The 8558-nt window shown below is 54.5% G+C and overlaps 1 protein-coding gene across 1 annotated transcript in view; it reads right to left on the reverse strand.

The window, feature by feature from the left end:
• FNDC5 (fibronectin type III domain containing 5) overlaps positions 1 to 1443 on the reverse strand; it is a 10274-nt gene extending 8831 nt beyond the window's left edge. Inside the window, exon 1 of the mRNA XM_011974075.1 lies at positions 1344 to 1443. The gene's annotated coding sequence lies outside the window, so the exon portion shown is untranslated. The remainder of the gene's footprint in view (positions 1 to 1343) is intronic.
• Between the last annotated feature and the right edge of the window lie 7115 nt (positions 1444 to 8558).

Consider the following 8558-nt stretch of genomic DNA (forward strand, 5'->3'; position numbering starts at 1 on the left):
CCGCCCCCGCTGCCTATTCGGTCCGCTACCGGGGAGATACGGGCTTCGTGGACCCGCGGCTCCCACCCGCTCACCGAGCGGGAGCCCAGCTGGGTTCTCCGCGCTCCCGCCGCGGTCACTCTCTCGCCTGCACACAGCCCTGACTCGGCTGCCGCTTTCTGCCCTTTCCCAGGGTAGAGGGAGGGCAAGTGCCACGGAGATGCCCGTTTGAGCCCCCACCCCGAAGCGCGCCTCCCATCCCTGGGCCTAGGGATCCCTTCACTCCACTCTAGACCCGAGGCCTATGCAGCTGGGGTAGACGGGAGCAGAGGGGAGAGATCACAGTAAGGCTGGGTTGAGCAAAGAGTGCTAAGTGGACACTAGGGCTTCGTGTTCCAGTGGGGTTGGGAAGAGGCTGCTCTGATTCACTGGACTCAACTCTGTGACGCCAGGCCAGTCCTTTTCCTTCATTTTCATCCCCATAGTGAGGGCAGTAATGAGCGTCTACAGGGGCCAGATACTATGCTGAGCTTTCTTTGCATTATGTGGCTTAATTCTCAGGGCAACTCTGTAAAGTCATACTCTGTGCCCACATTGCACAAGAGGATCCTGTAGCTTGGACAGGGACTTGTCCAGGGACCCACAGCAGAGCCAGAATTTGAGCACAGGTTGATCTGACTCCCAAAGCTGTGCTTAACTGAACTGTCTCCCCACCCAGAGTGACTTCACCCATCCGGAGATTCCTGAGATTCTAGAATTGGCCGGGGTCAGCTCCTCCCCAGCCAGGAAAGAGTCTGCAGCAATCTCTCTAAGAGCATCTCTGAGAGGGGGAGTGGCTGCAGCCCCCCTCCCTCATCCCAGCCAGAGAAACAAAGTGGAGGAGAGGCATGGACCAGGGCTCAGGGCCTTTTGTCTCAACAAGAACCCCTGAGCCCCCTCCCACGACTATCCGAAATTCCACCATTAGCGGGACTTCCCTTTGGGTCTTAAAGGTTTTCAAGAAGCCCTGGAAGGGCTAATTTTCTTTGGAAAGGGGACATCTTGCAAAGTTCTGCCATAGAAACCTCTCCATCCACCTGGTTTTACATTAAGGAAGTGGGGTCTTGCGATGGGAAGAGCTGGGTGAAAATTCACACAGTGGGCCAAGAGCAGCGATAGACAACCCTCCTCTCCTAATGCCCACCCAGGACTCCTTCGCTGGCCCTGTGTTCCTCCTTGGTCACCTTGGAAGGGGTAAGATGAAAGCGAGCTTAGGGGCTCTTGTTGAGCAGCAGAATTTTCCTGCCCATCCCCTCAGTGCCCCCAGGCCTGCCCCACTGGGCAGGGTGACACTGCCCAGCCCCATCATTTCCCCCGCCACATACCTTGTCCTGGGAGAGCCTCAGCTGAGACCTCGACCCGTTTGGGAGAGGAGCCCCGGAGCCAGAGCACTTCTCTCTCTTTGCTCTTTGCTCTCTCCTTATTATCTTCTCTTTCTCTCTCCCCGCAGCAGCTGCCTGCCCCACCCCACCCGGCCCCGCCCCACCAGCTGCAGCTTAGCCCCTAGGGACCCCCACCCCCCATCCATCAGACAGGAAGACAACCAGGAGTCCCGCAGGAGCAACTGGAGCCTCTTCAGGCCTCCATCGCAGGAACTAGCAGGAAGGAGAGGGTTCAGTTAGAGGACACAGAATCTACTCCCGTCCCTGCAGGGCAGAAAAGGAGGGAGGGTCCTGGTGGGATCTTGGCCTCCAGTCCAGCGCTGGGGAAAGGGTAGCCTTGGCGCCATCTGCTGGCCACTTTGGGTAAAACCTAGATAGATGTAGGGCGCTGGGAGGGAGGAGATGGCAGTGCCTGAGGGCTGGAGAGAGAAGGCGGCAGAAGGAAGGGGCTTGGAGGACTGGGAGGATTTGGAGAGCTGTTGGTGTGGAGGTACAGCCTTCCCAGGCCTCATGATGCATGGGGTGCTTGGACCTTAATTCTGGGGAAAGTCCTGGTGCCTGGAACCTGGCAGCCAGTGGGAGCTGGCTGGGAGGATTTAGTGGAGCCCTGGGTGAGCTTGAGAGGGAGCTCTCAGAAGCAGCCACTGCAGGCCGGGGCGCTGGCTCACGCCTGTAATCCCAGCACTGTGGGAGGCCGAGGCGGGTGGATCGCCTGAGGTCAGGAGTTCGAGACCAGCCTGGCCAACATGGTGAAACCCCGTCTCTACTAAAAACACAAAATTAGCTGGGCATGGCGGTGCACACCTGTAATCCCAGCTACTCGGGAGGCTGAGGCATGAGAAGCATTTGAACCCGGGATGCAGAGGTTGCAGTGAGCTGAGATTGTGCCACTGCATTCCAGCCTGGGCAACAGAGAAAGACTCTGTCTCAAAAAACCCAGCCACTTTATGCATCCCATCCCTTAGCACAAGGCTTACAATGCAGTAGGGGCTTATTAAATGATTGTTGACTGTATGGAAAAAAATCATTCTTCCATCGTATGTTTATTGAGCACCTATTATGGACCAGGCTGTATAATATTCTGGAAACACAGCAGTGAAAGAATGAATGAAACCATAAATGAGGATCTAGGTAGGGACTAAGGGTTGGCCTCTGTCCTTCCAAGTTGCACTCACTGGGCTTCATGTGGAGGACTCCACAGACATCCCCTTGAGGGCTGGCTGGTCACTTACACATTGACACCTAATGGAGTTACCAGCATTGGGACCCTCCTGCATGTCCAGTCTCAGCACCTAACTCAGGCTGCAGGTACCCAAGCCAGTCCAGGTACCCATTTAGAATAGGAAGGTTCCTATTCATAGCCTAGGATGGTCATGGCCCCAGTCAAGGGTGGTCGCTAGACACCCCCTCACCTGCCCTGCAAACCACAGGAAGAATCAGGTCAGGAGCTGCTTTGGGGATATAATAATTGAGCACCTACTTTATCCATGTTATTATTTTATTTTATTTAGATGGAGTCTCGCTCTGTCGCCCAGGCTGGAGTGCAGTGGCACAATCTCGGCTCACTGCAAGCTCCGCCTCCCGGGCTCACGCCATTCTCCTACCTCAGCCTCCCAAGTAGCTGGGACTACAGGTGCCCGCCACCATGCCTGATTAAATTTTTGTATTTTTAGTAGAGACAGGGTTTCACAGTGTTAGCCCGGATGATCTTGATCTCCTGACCTTGTGATCCGCCTGCCTCGGCCTCCCAAAGTGCTGGGATTACAGGCGTGAGCCACCGCGCCTGGCCTATTTTATTTTATTTTATTTTAAGATGGAGTTTTGCTCTTCTGCCCAGGCTGGAGTGCGGTGGCGTGATCTTGGCTCGCTGCAATCTCCACTTCCCAGGTTCAAGCGATTGTCCTGCCTCAGCCTCCCGAGTAGCTGGGACTACAGGTAGCCACCACCACGCCTGGCTAATTTTTGTATTTTTAGTAGAGACAGGGTTTCATCATGTTGGCCAGGCTGGTCTCGAACTTCTGATCTCAGGTGATCCACCCGCCTCGGCCTCCTAAAGTGCTGGGATTACAGGTGTCAGCCACCGCGCCCGGCCTTAATCCATGTTATTTTGAGTCTTAGGCTGGTATGTGTCATTAGCTTCCATTCCACATCAGGAAGCTGAGGATCAGAGAGGTAAGGGGACTTGCCCTGTGTCACACAGCCAGTGAACTATAGAGACATGTCTCAAATTAAATTATGTGGCTGCAAGTTGAGAGCTTGATCCAGTCTGCCTACCACCTCCCCTTACCTCTAAGGACCTCTGAGGACAAGGATCCAGGGCTCAGGGCTCACCAGAGGACATCACATCAATCTCCTTCCCTGAAGGGCTCAAGGGGACTTATTGCTCACAGAGGCAGTCGCTAAGCCCAGGGCCAAGACAAGGGACCCCCCACTCACCCAACACTTTTCCCGAGCTGACACATTATGTCCATAAGGGAAGCCTCTTTGAATCCTCAGAGGAGTTGGAATTATACCCATTTTACAGATGAGGAAACTGAGGCTTGAAGAGAAGAAGGGGCTTGCCATGGGTCATACAGCTGGGAGACACTGATCTAGCCTCTCTAATCCTCAAAATTCCCATCATGGCAATGATGAAGTCAGGCCAGTTTAGTATTTCCTGAGTGCTGGTGGTGCTGAGGACATAGTGATGAACCAGACTGGTCCTAGTCCTTAAAGAGTCCTTATGGTTGGGGAAGAGGAGAGAGATGCTCTTAAAATACAAAGAGGGGACTGCCTTCTGGAATAGGAGGCACCTGGGGCCTACAGGGACAGAAAAGGTAATTAAACTTGAGAGGAAAGCAGGAAGGGCTTCTGGGAAGAGGTGATGCTTGAGCTTAATAAGTACTGACAGTCAGGTGGAAATTAGCCAAGTGAGAGGAGAGAGGCAGAGGGAAAGAGGAATCATTAGCTCTGAGGTCTGGAAGAGCAGAGTGTTTCTGTGGAGGGAAAGCAGGAGAGGCAGCATGTTTATGTGGGCATTTGCTATAGGCTCTGAGCTGTGACACTGGGAGCAGGAAAAGTAGAACTAGATTGGAAAGATTGTTCCAAGCTTGCAAGAGTAGCTGGGGCTAGGAAGGGCTTTATTTATTCAACAAACATTTATCAAGCACCTACTAAGTGCCAGCAGCATCACAGCTGTGACCAAGACAACAGGGTCCCTGCCCCATGTGAATCTCATATTCCAGGGGGAGAGATAAGCAATAAACAAGTGAGCTGCTGACCAAATAAAATATCTTCAGAGACCGAGAGTGGCTATGAAAACAAGGAAGTCATGTGGTGGAGAGTGTCTCGGTGGGGTGACATTACGTGGTATGGGTTGAGGGGGAGTCATCTGAACTGACACCTGAAGGCAAAGGAAGCAGCAGCACACAGCACAGGATGGGAGATCCGGCCCCAGAACAGCATGTGCCAAGGCCCTGGGGCAGGAGCAAGCTTGGCATGTTGGGGAAACAGAAAGAAGCCGGTGAGCCTGGAACTTTATAAGCAAGAAGGAGGCAGTGAGGGCAGGTGGGATTGGATAGCACATGGCCTCCAGGTGTAGAAGGGAGGTTAGGTTGATCCCATTCACAATGGGAAGCTTCGAGGGGAGATGAGATGGGATGTGATTTGCATTTTAAAAGGCTCACTTTGCCCACTCCAGTGTGCAGGCTGGATGGCAGAGAACAGGAGTGGGGGGCCAGATGCCCTGTGAGGAAGCAAGGAGGGTGATGCGGTCTCACAGCCAGAAAGGATGCGGTGTTGGCCCGGGTGGTGGCAGGGGACAGAGAAGTCGATGGAGGATTTTGGATGTTTTTCTTTTTTGTAGGAGGAGCTGATGGATCAGACATATAGGAGGAGATGAAAAGGAAGCAGGGCAGAGGTCAGCCCTCCAAAGTCCAGATTCTGAAGCCAGGAACCCCTGGCTGGGTGACATACGGCCAAGTAATTCCAGCTTTCTGAGCCTAAAATTCCTCCTCTGGTCAGGGGAGGAGAAGAGGCAGAGAGAAAGAAAGAGGGAGGACGAGGAGGAGGAGGAGGAAGGGGAGGGGAGGGAGGAGGAGGAGTGGTGGAATAGAGCCTTCTAATCAGGTAAAGGAGACCTCCTCAAATCTCTTCAGTTCTTCAGAGTCTACACAGGAAGGCTGCCATCCAACAGCACTCAGAGAGGTTGAGAATCTCCCCCAGTATCACAAAGCCAGTCAGTGGCAGCTCCAGGCTCCAAACCCTGGACCCTGGCTTTGCCTTTGGAGACAGATTATCAGCTGCACACCAGTCACTCAGATTCCTCAAAAACAGTGGGGCAGAGGCCCTATTTTAGGGGCCCAGAGTGGAAGGCAGTGGAGGAGGTGGAGGCAGCTAGGGGAAGACAAGGGAGGGGTAGAAGGACAAAAGCCTGGGAGTGAAGACTGCCTTTACATTCACTCCTCAGCTCAGCCCCAGACTGCCGGAGTGACCTTGGCACCTGTTCTCACTGGCGAATGGCTGCCATCTGCAGTGAAGGTCTGACCCTGAGGCTCCAGGGTCAGTCCACCTCCCACAACTCAAGTCCACGGAGGGCCTCCCTCGTGGCTCTGCACAGCCTGGGCACAGCCAGCAGAGGGCGCCACCTCAGCCACAGTGAAGCCCGCGTTGCCCCAGTGCAGGAACAGTCCAAGGAGGAGGCCCCACCTGGCAGAGGCTGCCTTGCCTGCTGCTTAGCTCTCAGGAGGCCAACTCCCAGGTGAGCCGACCACAGACGCAGCAGCCAGGTAGAGCCTGCATCTTGCTGTCCCTGCTTGTAAACACGTCTCTGAATCGCTCTGAGCCTCAGTTTCCCTGTCTATAAATGGGTCTAACAATAGCACCTGCCTCACAGGGTTCTGTGAGGAGTCAATGAAGATCAACCACATAAGCGCTGAGTTCCTAGTAGCTGCCATTTTTATTAGCAGTAGTGGAAGTTGTATCATATCTTTTTTTTTTTTTTTTTGACGGAGTCTCGCTCTGTCCCCCAGGCTGGAGTGCAGTGGCACGATCTCGGCTCACTGCAAGCTCTGCCTCCCAGGTTCACTCCATTCTCCTGCCTCAGCCTCCCGAATAGCTGGGACTACAGGCGCCCGCCATCACGCCCGGCTAATTTTTTGTATTTTTAGTAGAGACGGGGTTTCACCGTGTTAGCCAGGATGGTCTTGATCTCCTGACCTCGTGATCCGCCCGCCTCGGCCCCCCAAAGTGCTGGGATTACAGGCGTGAGCCACCGCGCCCGGCCAGTTGTATCATAGCTTAAAGTGCCTGACACAAAGGGTGTCCAATCAGTGGTAGCTATGATGACCACAAAGATGACGACGAGGATGTTGCAGGGACTTGGTCATTGCTTGTCTCAAATTTCCTCAACAGGTGTATCCAGTGCCTACCAACCCAGGATGCCTCTAGTGAGGGGCATCGCTGCCTTCCTGGCAACACTGCCAGACCATCTTTTTGCTGAAAACTGCCTCCTGGAAGCCATCCCCCCATCTGGCCCACCCAACTCCCTGCTCAGGGTGACCCAGCTGGCCCAGCCTCTGGCCTCCGGCCCCTTTGTTAAAAGTCTGCATGAGAGGTCTCAGAGAAGGCTGGAGGCTGGATCCAGCTGCTGGACTTCTCCCTTTGCCAGAAGGGAAGGGAACCCCGGTGGCTTCCTAGGCAGGAGATTCTCAGTGAGTCTTGTTCTCGCTGCTCAAAGTTCCTTTTCTGTACACTGAGAAGAAATAAGTGGAAGAAAAAATCCCTGTGTTGTCTAAACCTCCCCTCATACCTCTGACACAGGAATGGCTGGAGGCTGAAGAGGGAATATGATGGCCCAGAGTGACAAGCCCAGGAATCCTGGCATTCTAGTTGACTCTGGTCCCACCTACTGCCAGGCACGCCCATCTGTGTTTGCGGGCCCCAGGGTGAGTGCCTGTGGGTCTGGCATCAAAGGGTCTGGTGAGGAAGGCAAGAGTCCAAGGCTTGGAGCCAAACAGTTTGGGCTCACACACTGGCTCAGTCCCGCACTACAGTGTGACCTCTGGCAAATCACTCTGCCTCTCTGAGCATGTTCACCCTCCCGGCATCCATCCCAGAGTTGTGTTGTGGAGAACACAGGAGCTGTTACATGTGAAGAGGAAAGCGCAGGACCTGGCACGTGCTAAGTATCTATAAATGTTGCAGTGGGTATTATTATAAAGCGCAAGTCCCTCATTTCCCCGAGATGCTCTCTGCATCTGAGTGGGCCAGGGTGGCTGTGGGAGTGGGTTATGTCAGGCAGGATGACGTTCTGACCCACTTCTGGGTCAGCGGGCCAGGGCTTGAAGCTCCATGCCGATGCCTGCATTTGCAAGGGTGTGCGTGTGTTTGGGAGGAGGAAAGGGTGTGCACTGGGTGTGCATGTGTGCAAAGGTGTGCATATGCTTGTGTGCATGCACCAAAGGCTGCCCCCATCCCAGGCATTCCCAGGGCAAATGCATACTTGCAGGTACCAGTGCAGTCTCCCTGTAGTGATTCAGGAGGCCCTGCTGTTCACTGTTACTATGGAAACAATGAGGCAATCCTCAGCCTCCAGGAGATCCTAAGGTGCCAGGAATGAGAGCTGGCCTGGTCTTCCCAGGGAGGGAGACAAATTGGGAGCACAGGGTTCCTGGCATAGGGCAACCTCGGCCTCTGGGGTGGGGTTCTGGAACTCTGGGTACCCCTGGACCCTCTGGGAAGTCTCCTCACTCCTCCAAGGAAGCCTGGCCCACTGGAAAGAGCTCAGAGGCAGAGCTAGGTTCTAGTTTGCCTCTGGCTCTAACCCCATGCATAGTCTCAGGGAGGTAACAGGTGCCAGCGGCAGTCTAGAGCTGGGGTGTGACCTTTCCTCTCACTAGGGCACCTGCCGGCAAGGCTGTGTGAATGTGTATCCTGGAGCCCGGAAGTGTCACGGAGCAGCCTCCTTCATGTGCACTACCCTCCACAGTGTCTGGTAGGTTCCCACAGCAGCTCTGCAAGGGAGGCCAGGCTCAGCTACACGCACAGTCCCTCCGCTCCCAGAGCCACACCACATGGGTGGCTGGAAATTCCCACCACTTTTCTGGGTTATCAGGAGCAGGCTGGGAGGAGAATCCCCCAGGGCTATAGGCACTGAATGCAGCGTTCAGCCTGGACCAC

The sequence above is a fragment of the Mandrillus leucophaeus genome, unplaced genomic scaffold, assembly GCF_000951045.1.
Source record: "Mandrillus leucophaeus isolate KB7577 unplaced genomic scaffold, Mleu.le_1.0 Scaffold141, whole genome shotgun sequence".
Lineage (NCBI taxonomy): Eukaryota > Metazoa > Chordata > Mammalia > Primates > Cercopithecidae > Mandrillus > Mandrillus leucophaeus.